Source organism: Hippoglossus hippoglossus, chromosome 10, assembly GCF_009819705.1.
Source record: "Hippoglossus hippoglossus isolate fHipHip1 chromosome 10, fHipHip1.pri, whole genome shotgun sequence".
Taxonomy (NCBI): Eukaryota; Metazoa; Chordata; class Actinopteri; order Pleuronectiformes; family Pleuronectidae; genus Hippoglossus; species Hippoglossus hippoglossus.
The window spans coordinates 2,005,992-2,024,503 of record NC_047160.1 but is presented as its reverse complement, the minus strand read 5'-3'; positions in this window follow the sequence as shown (position 1 = coordinate 2,024,503).

Sequence of the window (18,512 nt, the reverse complement as noted above, 5' to 3'; positions counted from 1 at the left end):
TGGACAATGTGCTTGTACACATGAATGCGGTACTTCTGTGTTTAAAACAACATACATTGTACAGTGAGATTCAGTATAAAGACACAAGATATACATGCTTATCTACTTCTTGAATCTTTACAGTTTTATACTGTATATTTGCCCCACTTTAAGAACTGTTGTTATATTTGTATGTATGTAAAACTGCAACATGTCAAGCACTGCAGCCATTAAGGCATCAATTATAATTAGTAGTGTGCAGCCAGGGTCACAGATTCTGGCAATAGGAGAAACAACACTGGTGAGCCAGGGAGCACCCAGCCATTAAATGGCCATGACGGCTCACTGAACTGCTGCCAAAACAAACCACACAGAAAATGACCAGAATGCATCTGGGGGCGAAGAGGTGCAGTGAAGAGATAGAGTGAGGACAGGGTTTTAGCTGGTCGGGGCTATGGGGGCTTGTAATAGCAGAAAAATGACACTCAGTATTGGCCAGAGGCCAGGAAACAAAGATGAGGACAGAAAGCAGAGCAAGACGACAACATGACGGGGGTGACAGGAGGTTGGGTGTGGTACTGTTACCCACAGGCATGGTGGGTAAACCACTGCATAAACATCTGAGTTCTCAAACCGAGAGACAGAAATGCAATCTTTCAAAGAGTGTATAAAGACATGGCAGTGTCCGCTGTAGACATTTGTGGGTCCAGTGCTTTGTGGCTGGCAGCCAGGGGGGGTGCATGCTGTAGCTTGTTAGGAGACTGTGGAGGATGGCAGCCAAAAGGCTGCCTGTGTTTTCCCAACTAATATGAGAGAGGTTAGGAGCCAGAGAGGGTCCATTACCACAGCCATCACCGTGCCAACAGAGCTGGAGGAAGAGGCCAAGCCAAGAGAAAATGCTACTGTTACACTGCCATTGTTACTGCAGCTGCATGAAGAGGTGAAGGACCCCAGAGGGTTCTCATGACTCACTGGTTTAACATTGAAGCATTCCTGTGGGTCAAAAGGAACAATTAGGCTCAGTAGCTGTGATCTATGATCCCAATCTCAAAAAATGCAACCACAAATCCAGAGATCCAATCCTTAGTTTTGTTGGGGCGTATTGCTTCTATTATAGTGTATTGATCCTTTAGCTCTCTTCTTTTGTTTTGTTTATCCCATAATCATGTCCAACAAAGTTCCAGGCATCCACATTATGTTGTATATTTACAATGTTAGCACTCAGGTTTGACAAGGCTTTCTGATATATATATTTTTTTTATAAAGATATTGTGTCAATGTCTGTGGTCTTTAAAAAGAGTATACTCTGACTTTTCATTACTCTATATTTCTTTTATATATTATATTTTTAATTGTCATGGTGTGATAAAGAGCAAGTGGTTGATGGGGGGGGTCTCATTTACCCGCTCTAAATGCCAATAAAACTGTTCTGTTCACACAGACTTAATGATGTTGTTTTTAGCCAGTTTGACTTATGGACTCCATATAAAGTTGATCAATGAGATCAATGACATTATCTAAGGAGGGACAATACATTTCCACTTCCACCCTCTATTCAAAGATGAAGTCAAATTACCCTGGATACAATTGCTGCCACATTGCCATGGTGATCTCATTTGGAGCCAGACTCTATACACTAGTGATTGTGGAGTGGAGCCGTGGTATTGAGGTCCCACCAGTATAAGCCCTCAACCAGTGATTTAGTCTCAGCTGTGATTTCTCCCCTTATTTCATTGCATCAAATAAGTTGTTAAACCAAACTAATCAGAAACATGAGCATTCATCATAGGGACGAGATCTACCTAAAATGACAGAAACCATCTTTGAGAAAAAAAAATCTTGTGTACATGTACATGTACACAATGAAATAATATATTACTAATTTGAAACAGTAAAATAAAAAGAAAGAATATCATCCAGCTGAGTGGGGGGCCCGGGACGTCTTGGGTTTGTTCACACCTGTTTCAGGTCACCTGAGATATGTGTTGATACCAGTTCTAAACATGGCCAAAGGAAAAGGATATATCAAAAAAGATGTGAAAAGGAAGCTTCACCCTTCTGCTAGAAGCATCCCAGAATAGTTGAAAAAAAATGCTGCGTATAACTGAGGGAGCTATGACGATAGGAAGCGTGTAGTGTGTGACATGGAAGGTCAGGGGCCACAGAGATGACTGACTGACCGTCGCTCAGTGTAGCACAGACAGAATCTCCATAGTGGTGTGTCAGCACTGGATCAGTGGCAGTACTTACTATCATCCTGCCATATAAAAAAGCACTCTCGCTTGTTTGTGTTTCTGAAGAGTATTCACATTTGTCTTGGGTGGAGCCAAGTCCACAATGCAGCGAAGGTGCCCCTGTAAAATAGTGTACGGGGAACCACAAAAAAGATTTAAAGACATATGTGTTCTCAGAAGGGAAGTCCATTTTGAAAATAGAGGGTTGGAAGAGGAGAATCAGAGTCAGAATCGAGGTTTATTGCCAAGTAGGTTTATACATACAAGGATTTTGCTGTGGTAAACATAAGCATCAATATACACAAATAAAAATAGGGAACAGTATATGATTATTATAAACACTAGAAACACATATATACAATATGGATGTTATATATGTACAATTTGAACGTTTGCACAGTACGACTGTTATTCGTAATCGAAAGTTCAGATTTCACAGTCACAAGACATTTATGCAGTGCAATGATGGGGTCATGAGCCTTACTGATGACTCCCGGTGCTGTCGGGAGAGTTTTGTTTTATTGTGGCATAAGGTTTAGGTCCTGATGGCCTGCAGTCTTCTGCCAGAGGGAAGTGATTCTGAGGAGGAGAATGCCGCATGAGGCACATGTCCAAGCAATGGCTAACTCAAATATGATTCATGTCTTTTATGGTTGTCTTCATATAACTCAAAGACCAAGTGTAGCTTAAGCAAAGGTGGGAGTGTGGGATAACCTTAGAAAGATTTTGACAACATTCACTTTGTCAACATTCAACTGAAAGCACATTTTCCTTAACCCTGATAATAGTGCTTTTGCTGTCTTAAGGAGGAGGGTGAAAACATTGGTCTCTGCGGTCAAGGTCCTGAGCATTGTAAGAAGAGCATACCGTACAACCTCCAAAAGCTTGCAACAAAAACAAACTTTCCACTGGAAATAACCATGGCAGCAATGATGTTCTCCTGAAAATGTATGTAGCTCAACCAATTAGTTTATATGATTTTAGGTGGCAGGTTTGATCAACATCACAGTCTGGAGTTCCATCTGTGAGATAAGAGATAATAAATACGTTTGTATTAGTGCGTCCAAAGCTCATCCACCAAAGTATGTGTCTGGATGGTTTGTATGACAAAAATTAGAAAGATAAATAAGGCGGCTGTTAGTGAAGCCTGACTAAAGTATTCTCTAATCTGATCACACACCAGCTCATCACTTTTGTTGAATTAATAAAGCTGTTCATATCTTTGGACATAATAATGTCCAATTAGTGTTTAATTTTAAGTTGGCTTAGCCAGGTGCTCACTCATCTGAAAGTTAGATTTATAGTGAATCGACTTTTTCAGGCTGTGTGATGGTGATAACAGGACCCGGGACATCCCACGGACAGACATTAAAACAGAAGGGTTATGTTTCCACAGCTGTCACAGTCAAACACACCCCTGAGTCGCAAGTTGCAACTCCATCACTGATCTAAGCTGATACCAGCATTTCACTTTTCCGACACCGCCTCAGCGGCCAAGCAGACCTTCGTTCCTGTGGTGTGGAGGGGACATTGGACCGCTGAGTTGTTTGAGGAGCCAATCCAGCAGAGCTAATGTGGCCTGGTGAGGTGGAACAGAGGCCAGAGGGCCATGTTACCGCCAACAGGAGTGTGTGTCTGCGCCTGCCCCTGTGTTTACTCTAGCAGGCACAAGCCACCATCACCATGGCTTGTTTGCTGTCTGTGTGTCCGTGTCCATACGGCAGGGAGAAGGCAACAGAGAGTCGCTCTCTACCAACCGCCACATAACCCACATCCAAGCTGTCTGTCCGCCCCCAGCCAAGAGAGGGAAGAGGAAAACAGAGACGCAGGGGCAGCTTTAGCTTTTGTGCACAAAACTGTTAAGCAGTGCAAATGAACCTGTGATAAATTTTAAAGAAACTCAACATGACAAATCAAACAGAAACTTACTGTATTTATATGATGCTTTTTCTAGTCTTATTGACCCCTCAAAGCACTTTACACTACAGGTCACATTCACACAAACATTCATATTGCACTGCAGTATGCAGCCCACACGTCATCATCATCTGTTCTGTTGTTCAGCAGAAGCATCACTGGTGACAAACATGCAGGATTCCTTACTGAATGTTTCACCTTTGTGTTTGTTTAGATTCAGTATCTGCCAAATTTGTTGCTTAAAGTGCAAAGAGACTTCCAGATTAGACGTCATATTTTGCATATAAAGACTATTTTTACAAACATACACTGACTCTCCTTAAAGTTCTTAAAAAAGAGGAGCACGTATAGAACATCTGCAGACTAAACACTGGACGGCAGATTGACTAAGACCTGAGTAGTGTTGCAACCTTGTTCTTTAATGCTGTGATATGTGCAGACAAAACATGGAGCCTGAGGAGAAATAAAAAAGGTTTTAAAAAACACAGTGCCAGGGTGCCAAAAAGAAAAACAAAACAAAATGTACTGCCACTGACAGCATGTTTGAGGTGAGTTGTACTAGTATTTGTATCTGATTTGGGTGGAGTGTTAAATGATGAGATGGAGCGTAGAACAGAAAACTATCTATGGCTTGGAATCAGCTGAAAAAATAATGTTTTATTCATCAGACGGCCTCAAACAGTCTTTGTGGGGATTTTTTTAATGTATTTGTTCTGGGATGTAGATTCTTTAATGATATGATTCAACAGTTTGTCAGTCAACAGAGTGAGGGGACAAGATGGAGTGTGAATTGAAAGAGGCAAAATAACAGAGAGATGAACACACACACACACACACACACACACACACAGTAGCAAACATCTTTGTCATTCATTCACTGGCACTCAGCACCAGGCTGTTCTCATGTCGTGACAAGATGTCAGACTCCTGGATGCACACACAATGCAATGCCATGAGTGGAGATAATAACCTCCCTCTCTCTCACTCGCTGAGGCATTCATCGGGGTATGTGTGTGTCTGTGTGTGTGTGTGTGTGTGTTTACTGCATATGTGTGCTCTGCTTGTTCATTCACCTGTGTGTGTGTCTGCTCACCTCAGGCTCACTCAGCCTCCAGATGGAGCAGCAGTGCCCCTCCAGCCGAAGCCCCAGGTCCAGATTGGTCTCTGTGGAGAAGCAGAGCCACGGGGCCAAGCTGCACCCCCCAGCCCTACCCAACCCCCACCCATCACTCAATACAGACCAGTCTAAATAGCTTTGCCCATTTCTTACTCCATCAAGCGTCAAAACTGCATCACTAAGCATACAACAGCTGACTTCATCCAGGAGATCTTCCAATGTCCAATATTTTGTTTTTACCAACTTTGATTATCCAACATTATTACACAGGTGCGGATTAAATCTCATTCAGACCCATACAATTGACTTGCCCAGTTTAATACTTGCAATTGCTTTGAATATTCAAGGTGCAGGAGCCTCCTGTGTCTCCACACGTTTCTCAACACAGACCTTGCAGCCCACACAGACACACACATCTCACGCCACAGACAATCACACTTTTTAAATATGTGTTCAAGGTGAGGACTGAGTGACGGAATAATTATTCTGACCTCTCTCATAAATTTGCACTATCAATGAATACTACATCGAATGTGAAAAGGAGCTGCATGTAATGACCAACTCAGTCACTCTGCACTTCCTCTCAGCTCTACATACCTTTCAGCTAACTGTTTTGATTTTACAACCACAGCTTGTTTTAGCCTTGTCTCACCTCTGTCACCGACCCCTGTTTACAGAGGGCTGTGATAAGACCATTGCACGCTACCAGCTCCACAACCAAACAGCAGACAGACATCTAGAGATCAGCGGGTGAACGCCATGGAGCATTTAGCAGCTGGTGGAGACCCAAACAGAGCTACAAGCTGAGTGAATATTAGATTAATCAGGTGGACACAAACACCACTCCAAATGAATGTTATGTTATTGTTGTCCAGTTGTCGGTTGTGTACAGATTACTGGCCCAAAGTGGCTTGAATAACAGTAGCTAACTGTAAAATGTACAAATAGAACTAATACAAATACACGTCAAATTCTCCATAAGAAAATACTGCACACATAAATACCCAGTGGATTTGTTGTGTGAATCCTTCATATCAAGGGATAAACCCTGTTTTCCCTCAGCTACTCTATGGCTCAAACTGGAACAATTCAGTCCCGACCTCAAATCAGAAACAATCTTGTATTTTTCTTAAATAGAAAAACAAAACTGACTCATACTTCACATATAATTGAAGTTTGACTTACCATCATCAGCTGATCAGAGCAGCATTGATCTAAGCACTATCTGAGTTATAAACTTTACTTAAGCAAATAGCCCTTGAACAACATAAGGAGAGAACAAATGGATATAGCTGTTATACAGTGTAAGTTATTAAAATATGTGTCATTTTATATCAGGTTCAAATCTTGTGTTTAAATAGAGCAGTAGTCACCAACCTTTTCAACCCCAAGATCACTTTTCAATTCCAAACGTAAGCCGAGATCTACGACCCGATATCTTCCAAAAAAAAACCACTTGAGAGATATCATATTTATTATTTTTGCAATTTCTGTTACAACAGGCTCAATGTGCGAGCATACACACACAAACAAAGTACGTTATGCAACTTTATCGATTACATGCACAATCTTCCCATTAATCTGTTCAATGCACAATATTTAGCTTATCAGTTCAGAAATATGTACTGCAGAGGAGCTGCTACTTCCAGCACAATTTTTTTACATATAATGTTTGCCTTGAAAATGGCATAAGCCATAGAAAGGGTTGCAAACATGTTTGTGACATAAATTCAACAGATAAACCTTAAAACTCCAGTCAAAGATCATTTTCACTGTCTATTCTGTTTATCTGTCGAATATGTCACAAACATACATATTTGCAACCCTGCCTGTACCTCTTCAGGAAGTGTACCTTGGTAACCTCTGAAATAGAGTCAGATCATGTCAGAGTTCTTATTCTTATTGTCTCTATCACCTGACTCCTGTGCTTTGTAAATACCATTTCAGAAGCAAGAGGTGGGTAAATACTGACATGTTTATGCTCAGTTGATGCCTATTAAATCTGATTTTTCTTTCTTTTTTGCACATTTTGAAACCTGCAATAACATTTATGTTTGCAAGATATCTGTCTTCTTCTTACTTTCCTCTTTTGGAAAGGTTCTTGGTGCATTGTTTCACTAACTGTCTTAAAATACTGGCAGCATTGTGTATGAATGCACGCTCACACTCTGATGCAAAGTGCAATTAGTGCCTAACAATGGTAAAAGGTAAAACCACAGAACATGTTGAAAAATCTACTAATGTTCTTTATGTCAAAGTAAAGAAATGTCACTCATTATGCAGAACGACCCCTTTTGTGATGTTGTTTTTTGCACATATAAGATGTGAAAGTATTAGTTGAATAAAATGGAAATACTGAAGTACAAATACCTTTCCATCCCTGAAGATATGCTATAGCAGTTTGTCTCAGTAACTGTGTATAAAAATGGACAACATGTGTTCACTTGCTTCCACTTTACAAAATTGAAATCAAAATATCCTGGATACTAGTGCTGCTCTTGGTACTATCAATGGAGTCAGAGTCAGACATCGAAAGTCTCGCCGTTACGCCCATGCAGTCATGAGTCAGTCTTGGGAGTTTTTATAGCATCAAATATCAAATTAAAACCGAACTTATCAGAAAAATGTATTAATAATGAAATAATTATCTGCATATAGTTTGTCCTTTCAATCGACCGCTATGGTAGTCGGGCCTGTTAAGGTATTGGAAACTGTTGATTCCTAAAGACTAATAAGACAGAACATATTTTTAGATGAATCTGCTTTTAAATTGCATCACCACAACATGTTTGTTTATAAAAGGCTCTAATGTAAACGTGCTGTACGTGTAGTCAACCTGCCAATGTTTCCCTGCTGTAGTAGTAACAATAATTGGATGAATAAATATTTAACTGAATGATTAATGTGCCAACCCAATAAACCTTTCTCATCTCTATCCTGCGTTGGAACCTTTAGAGAGACATAATGAAAAAGACTGACACCACTTTCAGACAGCAGATGAGCATATGGTGCAGGTCTGCAAAGGCCACACTGGGCCCGTTCATACAGACAGCTGTCACCTAACTGTCTGCAGCGAGGTTTCAAACAGCTCACAGATAAACCAGAGAACTCCACTGAATTACACTGAATACAAATTAATAATAAATGTTTCTGTGGACCTGTGCAGACAGACCTCAGATGCAGATTTGGCTCATGGTACTCAACTGTCTGAACAGGAGTTAATTTATAATTTGCAAACAAACACAACTAATGTAGAAACATACTGAATATTTTCATATAAAGATGAAAATGTACACTGATCAGCCGCAACATAAAACCAGTTTTCCACATTGCTGTATTTCTGACAGAGTCGAGCTATGAGGCCATGAAACAACTGACTCTACATAATATGTTTCACAATCCTGATGGTTCAGGGTGAACTCTTTCAAAACAGGCCACAGACCTGCACCAATGTTGTAACTGATCGGTGAATAAAGTGGGAACATATGCCATTTATTGGTTCCCTCACCCTTTCCTGTCTCTAATTGACATTTAGTTTTGTGCAATCTGTTCTTGTTCAGTAATGCTGTTTTGATGCAAAATACAAATATGAATATTTATTCTACAGTTACTCACCAAGTCCCTGCGGTGCTCACACGCCTCTGTTGGTCGCCTTCCATCTCGCTACGGATGGTTATCTGGTTCACTGAGGGCGAGGCAAGGACAAGCAAAACACAGGAATGCATCGCAACTTTCAACCTCAAAGTGTAGAGGAACCTGGCTCCCTGCCACTCTGCAGAACATTTTCATCTTGTACCCCTCCCCACCCTCAGCCTGCAAAGATCTGCTTTTAATGCTGCCTCTGTCATCATTGCACCCTTTGATGTGACACTGATGAGTAAATTCAAAGACACAGCGGCTGCGAGTGACAAAACCTTGAGAAGACTCCAAAGAGCAATGATAAAACATTGTTCACCTTGCAGAAATACTCATGGTGCCTCTCTTCAGTTTTCACATGGTATAAGCTTGTCGTCGATGCTTTGGTGCTTCTAGGTCAAAAGTCAGAATGGTTTGAAGGCACTCTGAGGAGGAGGGTGTTTATGGCACTGCATATTAAGTGTTACAGGGAAGCACACAGCCTAAAAACATCTAATGTATCTTATTTTGGAAAATCTGCTTGAAGATGCACTTCATCAGAGTGAAATTAGAGGAAAAGTTCTGAAAACCAAACCCTAAATAGCCACTGAAACACCAGTAAAAAGAGGGGGACTATCCAGAGGCAGGTCAGGCTCTCTTATTAGCTTTAAGGATAAAAAATACCTTTAAATGTTGTTGGTAATCATTAAAAGCAGTTCTCTGTCATGACTATCATATTTAGAATATTTTAATAAGAAAAATATTGACCCTGCTAATAATCTCACAAAGCAGTGAGTTGCATTTCATGAAGGTAAGAATCACAGTCACGCAACACTACACCAATTACTAATGATGAAAGTAATGATAATTCACACGTTTTGACATGAGCTGACAACCAGAATACTTTGCATCAGTTTTATTAGAGACAGTGAATGGAAAAACAACGTGAACGAAAGCACCCAAATCATGATGAGGAGGATAAATATAATAATGAATGAGGGCTGGGTGCTTTTTTCCCTGAGGCCACACACGTGACAACAAACAAAATACTAAGAAATAGAATATTACCGCGTCTGCCTCATCCCCAAAAGAAACTATTTACAAGACACCTCCAAATGCAAACATGTGGTTGTCTAAGACAGTTTTTGCTTAACTATCAGCAGAAAGTTTCCTATTTAGACATCTAACATAGACAAAGTAGCATGGCCATCCATTTGTAACCAAACCAGTAAAGTGCTGGTTGCCTTCTCGCCATTGTTACTCTATTTTTGGTCTCCACCAACTCCTGATAAAAACATATAGCTCTTTATCTACAAAAGGCTCTGTTGCATTTGCCAGCAAGTCTCTAAATATGTCTGTGCGCTATTGCTGCGGAGAATGAGTTCAGGAAGGCCAGTGTGCTAGCTGTAAACAAAAGAGTGGGCTGAAAGATGCTTCTGCAGCTCTTTTGGCCATAATCCTCTGAGGTGTTGTGCATAACAGCAACTTCTTTAACATCACATATTATCATTTGATCCATCAATGATAAGTGCAGATTTAGGTTTAAATGTTTTCTTTGAACCGCTGCTTCGCAGAGAAGCGCTGTGGGCTGTGGGACTTTCTCAGCAGTGCGAGCGAACCAGTGCTGCCTTACAGTGTGAAACAGATTAGAACAGGATTAGTCTAAAAATGAAATGTCTCCATATATTGATTTAGTTTCCTCCCGCTGCGTGTGTGTGTGTGTGTGTGTGTCCCTTTCTAGCGCTCGTATCACACTGAAGTGCACTGAGCCCTGTGCAGCCAACACGTACCTCTCTCTCTCTGATATTTGTCACCATAAATCATATTCATGGAGCTCACTGGGATGTCAGATCATCACAGCCACCACTGTGCCTGGCATGTAATTCAGATGTCATGCAGAAAGCTCAAAGTTATGACCTACCACATTTTCTGATAAATACAGTTTTTATATATTTATGTATTTATTTTCTGCACAGGAGTACTTCGACCTGCATCCACCTCATGAAAGCCTTGACATTTGTTGCTCTTAACACAGGCTGAGCACTACTCAGTTTCCTATCTGTACACAGGTTGTCACTCAAGGAACAGGGCTATTCAACTTGAGTGTGTGTACTGATTTTAAAGGCTTTGGGGTTATTAGGTGAACTCAGTTTGTTTAGATGATTGGATTGTGTTGGTCTATGACTGACAGCACCCTGACTCACACAGGCAGATCATTCTGTTAATCACAGACTCCCACTTTCATTACATCTTTGAGTTAGACCAGCAGCCCTGCAGCTCGATAGACATCTTTTCTTTTTGTTTGGGTTTTATACATTTCATATGTGCACATATGTACAAATAAGTGTCTGCAGTGCTGACATCATTGAAAGATTCATGTTATTTCACATACATATTTAAAAAATCCACAACAGCCGCAGACTGTTTCAACCCCAGCTGACACAATGTGGAATAGAGAAAATCTGAGCAGTGGAACAGTAGTATATAGATGTCAAGGCAAATCTCACTCTGTTTTATAGTCATCCCACTATTAAGCATTAGTATGCCTACATGTACTCTCCAATTTAACTTGTCTTTTGCGCTGGGAAGAAATTCTGCTTGAAGTGAATCACGTTAGTATGACAGCAAAGAAAGAAACATGTATTTCTGTTTGTGTGTGTGTGTGTGTGTGTGTGTGTGTGTGTGTGGGTGTGTGTGTGTGTGTGTGTGTGTGTGTGTGTGTGTGTGTGGTGAAGGGTTCTCCTCTAACCATGTTGCTTTTGTTAAACTCTCTTCACGCTCCATGTGGCACCGGGCACTGAGGTAATTTCACACCTGACCAGCCCTTCGCCGGCTCCGCCAACCGGCACCAGGCACCCTGGCGGGGTTGCCATGGAGACGGAATGGAAGCTACTTTCAGTGTCAGTGCGTTAAGTGACTGTTTAACATGGAGTGGAGCGCACCGCGTCTCATCTGTTGATGATTTGACTCCCTGGGCTGTTTGAAAATATGTTATTATCGCAGGTGTCCATACAGGCAGTGTGGAGCTCCAGTATTTTATTATCTGCACGCTGAGTCACAAGGGAGGTCACATGTAAAAGGATTTATGTGTGCGCTGGATGTGATTGAGTTAGGATGGGACAAAAAGGAGGCATGTCCACACACTAATCCTCCTGGCTCATATATAATGGATCAAAAGGGCGATACACTAAACCAAGAAACAAATCCCTCCCAGGTAAATATTAGTCATTATGAACGTATTGAAGAAAGACTGGTATCACCTCCATTTATTATTTAATTTAATTAATCATGCATTGACAAGAAAATAGGAAGTTCTCAAAGTGTCTTTGGTTGATCCAGTCCAACACTTATATGCAGAGTTAGATTCATGACAACCAAGGGCCACTGTGCTCAGAGCTTCTCTGTGACCTTTTCCATGACACCACAAACAGGGTTAATCCTCCAGCTGCGGATTCCACCTTTATTTTGAGCTGCTCTGTGAAATAAAAAGTTCATTTTGAATAAGAGCCACTCATTAGCTAATTCTCCATTCAGGCTGGCCCAGTGAAAACCTCCATCATGACCCTCCCCTCGACCAGCTTTGGTTGCCGGTTGGACCAAATTTCTCCATCAGGGCTGCACATTTACTTAATCATTCCAATTAACCATCATTTACTCAACTCCATGAAAAATTGAGACAAAAGAAGAAAAGAATGGTAAATGGTCTAGCACAAGGACACGTCCCAGCAACAGTCAATACCCTCACCAAAACCAAACCAAAGTTTACATTCAGACACAGAGCCAACAGAATATGACATGCTTGACTTAATCATTTCAGGTCATATACATTTTTTTGGTGAGCAGTTACATTTGTTTGTTGTAAATGGATAAAGAAAAAGAAGAAAAAATAACTCTTTAGTAGGTGGACCTTAAGCTCCGTTTTGTTGTTCTGTTCACTTTTTACAAACAGGGAGTTCATATCATTAATAATAAAAACAGTGTTTCGTAACCTTGGGGTCAGGTTTGTTCTAAATGGGTCAGTGAGCTCCTCAAGCTTCCTCCTGACCTGCTGAACTTGTGTCCGGTATTTGATAAACATGTCTCATCAGTTATGGGTATTTCATGTCCTCTCATTAACATTTAAACATTTCACAGAGAGTCTGACGCAACATAAATGTATTCATGAGAATTATAGTTCCTTCAGTGGATTGACAGGTCGGAGAAGGCTGAGAAACCTTTGAGCAACACCATAACCACACGTGCAGAGCATTCACAGAACATCGAGACTGCAATAACATTTAATAGTTTCTTAAAAATAGTGTAACGGGAGACACAACCCATTGAGAACAATGTGTATTCAGGTGGAGATAAAGGACAGCACACTGCAGTAGGTCACAGTACCTCTAATAATAGAAGAAATGAATGGCATTCAGATTGCTTAGTTAAGGCTCCTCTTTCAAACAAGCTGCTCTGTCGATGAACATCAGCAGCCGCTGCATTTCATTATTCTCATGTCAGGAAACAGTGTTCCTGCTGCCAGACATGCTTGAAATGCCATTACAGCAGTGAAGCTCCAGGACAGCTTCATTTCCCCATCAAAGCATGAAGCCACGTGGACCTACTGCCAATCCAGATTTTATAGATACTGTTATTGCATCTCATATGGACAAGCTTATGTTTGTGGGTATTAACAGAAGTTTAATTTTTAAAAAAAATTCCCCAGTCTTGGTATAGCAAAATATTTATCCCAGGTTGTTTAAAAGGAATCTGACAAAATAGTCGGAAGAGTTTGTCTTGTCTCTGTCACAACTAAAATATTAATCAACAAAATCCAAGTTCTCTTTGCAGAGCAGTGAGAGGGAAAGACTAGACTGCTGAGAACTAGACTGCTGCAAACACACACAGACACACATTGATACAAGTCAAATGTTTGAGAGTTACATAATTCAGTGACAAAATGTTACTGAAATTAAAGCAAATAACAAATGCAAAATGGGAGATTTTAGAAACAAGGAATCATCGTAATTTTTTGGGGTGGTTGCGATTGGCTATTTACGATTATGTGGTACTGTAATGTTATATTTTAATAATAATACATAATAATTACAATAATGCAACTTCTGTTGGTGCATTTATAAAATGACACAACAACTCCAGTAAAGAGACATTCGGTTAATGTTCACTTACCTGCAAAGACTAAGTGTGTGTGGCTGCTCATCACAGCGCCATCACATGCAGTAAAACATTAATCTGCTCAGAGTTCTTTTTATAATATGAACGGTCACTCTGTCCAGCATGTTGCTGTTAAGTAGCCACGTCATGTGTGAGGCGCTGCCCTCCAAGTTGGTATCCTCATAATTAGAATGTGCAGAGGCAAAGCACCTGATGCAAACCAGAGGGGGTTGTCAGGCCCCACATCCTCCATTACAATTAAGGGATGTACAACCTGTCAGGTATTATCACTCATGAAAATTATATAAGAAGAATATAGGAAAATAAATATTAAATATATTTTCAAACAGAGCGGTGACAGTACTTTTACCAAGGATTCTTATGTTTAATTAATTAACCTTGAATTACCACCCATAATTTATTATTAACAAGATGTCCAGGACCAGAATGGCTGCCAACAGGGCCCAATGCTGCTGAGGAGCATACAGCACCTTGGAAGTTTGCTGAATCAACTTGAAGAGGATAACCTTCACAAAGTTAGGCTGACCCGAGCCCTCAAACAAATGGCTTGAGACTCTGCTGGAATTTGAGAGAATAATGATAAATGGAGTGTGTCCCATCAATACTGGTGGTATGGTCAATTCAGAGACACTGCAAAGTTGGGGGTGAGCACAAGTTAAGCTAATCATCTATGTCGTGCTTAAGTTTTCATAGGCAACTGGACTCGCTTGTCTTTCTTGAAGATGATTCCTAACTGACCTTTAGTCAGTTACAACTGAAAAAGCCTCTTGGATGAGAAGTGAAATACCTTTGAGAAACACAAGCAAGTCCAATTGCCTATTTGCACTTGTACAACTCCTGAGGCTACATGTTTGGTTACAGCTGCTCTGGACTGTAAAGAGCATGATGTCAGTGTGAATGGTGATATTGATGATAATAGATCATATTCCACGTCAGAATGTGTGTTTTTATCTCGTAGTCATGCAAAGAGACGTTGGTTATGACAATATCAGAAAATAGTGATGTTGCAGTGCTGATAAAAGGAAGCGTGACGTTAATCATTTGTGATCAGAGGAAAAAGACATTCCATGGAACTAATATCTTGATCCTGATGGGTGGAAATGTTATTTATAACCACAATGTGGACCCACACACCATTCATCCTATCTAAAATGAATTTTAGATGAATTCATTGAAGCTCCTCTTGTCATGTACCACCCACCCTCTCTTTCTCCCCCCTGGATAAAGACACACTTATATGGAGACACATACTGAGAGTGTGAATGTGGCTACTTTGTTACTGCCTTTCCTGGGCTGTGGGTATGTGGTGATGGCACAGGGGTCCTCTGTGTTCTCTTTTATAAATGTGGACCTCCAGCACACTATCCATGATCAAAACCTTCTTTTATAGGTTAAAAAAAAAACAAGCTGGCTCTTTACACACAAACGCACATTTTCATACATAGGTACGCGTGTCACCCATTATGTGGCAGTTTCTGAGCCTGCTGGCTGTGTGATCAGGGGTTACAGGCAGAAGCAGCAGCAGCAGGAGGTGGGTGGCGGCCTCCCCAGATGTGGCTATATCAGGGCTTATAACAGCATTTCTGATTCCTCTAACGAATCAAAAGCCTCCACCTCAAAGACCTGCTCCTCTCCTCTTGAAATGTAAAAACCACAGCAGAGCAATCTGAGGTGCGACTGTACGTTTAATAAGCTCAGTGCAAACAAGGGTCAGCATCGTGGGCGAAGCGAGACTAGGTGGTTGGGAGGGCTTTTAACATTCAAATTAATTTCTTAATACCTGCGGCTGTCTTACGCACATGAAGGCTTTAGACTGAAGTGTAATAATGACATGCAAGCACTTCAGCCATCGCTAGTTTTCTCAGCAATATCTCAGTGGTAGCTCTCAGCCTCCTTTGTGTGGTTTCTAATGTTTCTCTCTTGCTTGTCAGTCACTCTTGTTTCCTTCGCTCAGGCGCTCCACTCCTGCCACACCAATGTTGTTGTTTATCAGGATGTCTGTGTCCCCTTCTGGGTCTGCTTTAAAACCAGAACATTTTTGTATCTGCATCAGGAGCAGGGCGTCCACAATGGAGTCAGCCATGTTTCTACAGCAGGCCAGAACGGACAAACCAACTGCTGGCTCTAGAGTGTAGGATCTCCTGGAGGTGAGACACATTGTAATCTTCAACCAGGAAATCATACACACTAATTGTTAATGTGTTCATATTTAGGTCAACATGTGTTTCTCATGGACATTGAAGTTGCATGGTTAGACATGTACATAGAATCCTACCTATCATACCTCAGTCAAAGATCCTACATATGTCTTGCTCTTATAATGGAAATATAAAAGGGAAACTGTGCAAAGTCATGCCAACAGTATCAATCAATCGGTCAAATTGAATTTGTATAGCTCATATTCACAAATTACAATTAGTCTCATAGGGTTTAACAAGATGTAACCTCAAGAGATATGAAAAACTACCAAAAAAACCTGAGGTACCTCAGAGAGAGCCACATGTGAGGGATCCCTCTCCCAGGACTGATACATATGCCTGATTATTTACAACAAGATCCAAATATTATTTCCTGAGTAACTGAAGAAAATGTTGGAAAATGCCACTCACAATATTAAGGGAGGTGATAAAACATTTGTGGATCCACCCCTGAACTAGATGTGCAACAAAATACATATAATGGATCATTTCCTTACCAATATCTCATCACTTTCTTTTTTTTTCAAATCGGTTCCGTACTTTTTGAGTAATGCTGCTGAAAAATAAACAAACCAACAGACACAGGTAAAGAGTAATCATGAAACCAAAGTGGATATACAGGTAGGAAGGAAGCCACGATGGCTGATATGTTCTCAATATAGAAAGGAATACTTTCAAACATGTGACAGACTATTTTTTTATTAAAAATAATGATAAGAAAAATTTAAAAAAGAAAGCATTGTTTTGTTTTTTTGCAATTGAATGTGGATGACATTAAAGATCAAAAAAGGTCTTGTATGTCGTTCAACTCTACATGCAGTGATATATTAATAACAGGACGTATTCTGATGATTATATACAGATTCTAATGGATGAGCACATGTGGTACCATTAACAATAACAATATTAGGCAAAATTCATGCAAGTGTATAATAATTAAATGCAGTGTAACAATAACACAACAAAAAATTACTAACAACTAAATGTAAAACCCTAGAGTGTACTGAACAGTGTTTTATTCCCTACAAATTTACATACAACCTTTTCTCTAAGTGTTACATGATAAAGTTACATCTTGCTTTAAATATTTAATTGTCCAAAAAATGGGGCAGATGCATTGAGGCTGCTTGAATTTATTATCATAGTCAAGAAGAAATTAAAGTATCTTCTTAAGGCATGATTTGTTAATAACACCCGTGTCTATAGTAATTTTTTTGTATTACAGAAAGCTAAATAGATGGTGCCATTTACACTGTGAAAGTGATGGTCTGTCAATAGCATCAGCAGCTCTCATTGATTTCATTTAACACACCAACTTGCATTCCGCCAAATACTTTTAATAAAAGCCAATGCTGCAGTTGAGAAATGAGATTATGGCAGTGAATGAAGTTGATAGCATTCAGCTTTTGTAGATGCATGGTGACTCTGATGTGTGGAACGTATAGCTGCACGAATTTAAAACTGAATCTAAGAAGCAAAACAATAATGCATATCTTGACATTTCTGCAGGTGATGAAACATTTAAGATAATTCTTTAACTTTAGAGCCCAAAAATGGTCTTCTAATGCCTGAGGAAGTCAGTTCATGTTAGTTTGAAATGGCACTCAGCATCACACATTGGATTCAGAGACTGCATGTTTGTTTTTTCCACCCTTCGCTCTCTCCTCTCTTGCCATGTTCTGGGCAGATAAGCAGGAGCAGCTAAGTAATGATCCCTGCTTGACCTCCACAGCCCCTTTCCCTTTTGCAAGGCAAGCTGAGACTTTATAATAGCCCCACTTCATATGTTTAGAGCCACATGGCTGCATTTCCACCCCATCCCCAGCTGTCGACATTGTAGTGGATCATCAGAAAAACTTCAGCATGCTCAAACTGTGTCTCCTTCACCCGGCGCTGGCCTCGTCTCCATCACCCTCCCGCCAGGCACCACAAGATCTGGAAGCTCCACAGCACTTTTAAACATGGCTGCTGGAACCATTGGTGTAATTATCTCGGCACTGGCTTGGATGCCCCACCATCATCAGTGCATAAATTAATATGGTCAAGAGTCAGTGGGATGAGCAAGGTTTTAGGAGCGTGGTGGAAGACAAGGAAGGCAAGAGTTGGAGAGAAAGGGCAAAGGAATGTAAGAAACAAGCATCTCAAGTGGCAACAAATTGAGATCTACTGCCAATGCAGCAACCCTTTCAACCCAGTGTGGGAGGGAGACATTAAAAATTCAGTCATTTTCTAAACATGACTATCACTTTGGAGAGATAATGAGTGTCCTGAACACTGGCT